At 41.0% G+C, this 2,274-nt stretch overlaps 1 pseudogene; it reads left to right on the top strand.

Annotated features, from left to right (window-relative positions):
- Positions 1-360: 360 nt before the first annotated feature.
- LOC150015403 (glyceraldehyde-3-phosphate dehydrogenase pseudogene) lies at positions 361-1,180 on the top strand (annotated as a pseudogene).
- The last annotated feature ends 1,094 nt before the right edge of the window (positions 1,181-2,274 follow it).

The raw sequence follows: 2,274 nt of genomic DNA, 5'->3' as shown, positions 1-2,274 counted from the left end.
CCTAGCTATACAACCGAGCCAATCCAATACTTGATTATATCTAGTTTTTAGTTTAAAAAAAGTTTTTCTTTTGCTATTATTATTATTATTCCATCATTAAGAATACTTTTCTTACACATAATTTTCACCTTTTTCACATTCATTATTCAATGTTATAAAGAAAACACTGGCTCTCTGCTCCTCCTGTTTGACAGACAGCCACATCTTCCTGCACAGTGCCCGCCGCAACCCTGAGACCTGATGGTAAAGGTCAGAGTGAACAGATTTGGCTGTATTGCATGCCTGGCCACCAGGGCTGCTTTTAACTCTGGCAAAGTGGATATTATTTCCATCAATGACCCCTTCATTGGCCTCAACTACATGGTCTACATGTTTCAGTATGATTTGACTAATGCAAGTTCAAAGGCACAGTCAAGTCTGAGAATGGGAGGCTTCCATCAATGTGAAGTTCATCTCCATCTTCTAAGACCAAGCTCTCCCAACATCAAATGGGGTGATGCTGGTGCTGAATATGTTGTGGAGTTCCTAAGGAGAAGGGTGGAGCCAAGAGGGTCATTATCTCTGCCCCTTCTGTGGATGCCCCAATGTTTGTGATGTGTGTGAGCCATGACAAGCATGACAACTCCCTAAAGCTTGTCAGCAATGTCTCCTGCACCACCCACTGCTTGGTCCCCTGGGCAAGGTCATTCATGACAATTTGGCACCGTGGAGGGACTCATGACCATAGTCCATGCATCACTGCCACCCAGAAGACCGTGGATGGCCCCTCTGGGAAGCTGTGGTGTGATGGCTGATGGACTGCTTGGAACATCATCCCTGCTTCTCCTGGCATTGCCAAGGCTGTGGGCAGGTCATCCCTGAGCTGAATAGGAAGTTCAGTGGCATGGCCTTCCATGTCCCCACACATAATATTGGTTGTGGATGTGACCTGCCACCTGGAGAAAGTGCCAAATACGAGGATATCAAGGAGATAATGAAGCAGGCATCAGAGGGTTCCCTCAAGGGCATCCTGGGCTGTACAGAGAACCAGGTTGTCTCCTGTGATTTTAATAGTGACACCCGCTATTCCCCCTTTGATGCTGGGGTTGGCATTGTCAAGCTCATTTCTTGGTACAGCAATGAATTTGACTACAGCAACAGGGTAGTGGACATTATCATCCACATGGACTCCAAGAAGTAAGAGCTCTCTGGACCACTAGTCTCAGCAAGAGGAAGAGAGTCCCTCAGCTGCTGGGGAGCCCTTGCCCCAGATCAATCCCCAACACACTGAGAATCTCCTGACCTGCAGTAGCCATCCTAGACCCCCTGAAGAAGGGAAGGAGCTTAGGAAGCCCTACCTTGTCATGTACCATCAATAAAGTTCACTGTACTAAGCCAAAAAAAAAAAAAAGAAAAAGAAAAAGGAAAACACAAATGTTTAAAGTAATACAATTGTATTGCTCACTCAATAGTTTTTTTTAATTCAGAAGTGTTAATTTTTTATTACTATGTTGTATAAGGAGGTAAAGAATTTTATTTCACAGAACATTCTCATGAGAGAAGAATATTATATACCAAAGAACTCTGTGGGGAGTAGGTTTGACCAGAAGGAAGGAGCTTCTAGACTAAGAGAGTAGGAGAGAGAAGGATGAAAAGAAAGGCGATTGGCATTTTCCTGGGAGAACTGAGAATGAGAAGAAGATAAGAAGTACAAAGCAGTCATGGGATTTGAAAGAATTAGGAAGAAGAGGAAATGGAACCTCCTTATTATTCTTATTATTCTTGAAACTATAAAAATAACACCTGGAATTATTTTCAATTACTTTTGCTCATTGGACTTTTTCTTTTGAATCTGTAATTCTCCCAAACTAGATGGTGTATGTTCTCAGGATATCATAGAGTTACAGCTGTAATCAACAGTGCTACGATTCACATTTATCTCTCAATGCTATGATAAATAAAACACAAATACTTTAAAGTAAAGCAACTGTGTTGCCCACTCATCAATTTTTTTTGAGGGAAGCTGTTGATTTGTGATTACTATGCTGTATAAGGAGGGAAGAACTTTCATTTACCAGGAAATCTCGTTTAAAACTATACTGAAGCCTCACTTGTCATTTTGTACCTGTAACTCTACAGTATTGTGTTTCTCAAACTAAAGACTGTTCTGTAGCATAGTGACTTATTTCTTGTGTTGAGCTGGGAAATAGTCACTTTTTTGATATAGATGAACTTTTTATATATATTCAAATTTGTTTTTATGATAAATATGATCATTCCTATTATCTGTAGCAT

Source organism: Furipterus horrens, unplaced genomic scaffold (genome assembly GCF_987537825.1).
Source record: "Furipterus horrens unplaced genomic scaffold, mFurHor1.1.pri manual_scaffold_3, whole genome shotgun sequence".
In the NCBI taxonomy this organism is placed as follows: domain Eukaryota; kingdom Metazoa; phylum Chordata; class Mammalia; order Chiroptera; family Furipteridae; genus Furipterus; species Furipterus horrens.
Note: the sequence above shows the minus strand (reverse complement) of the source record. Positions and strands in the feature narration are given on the sequence as shown.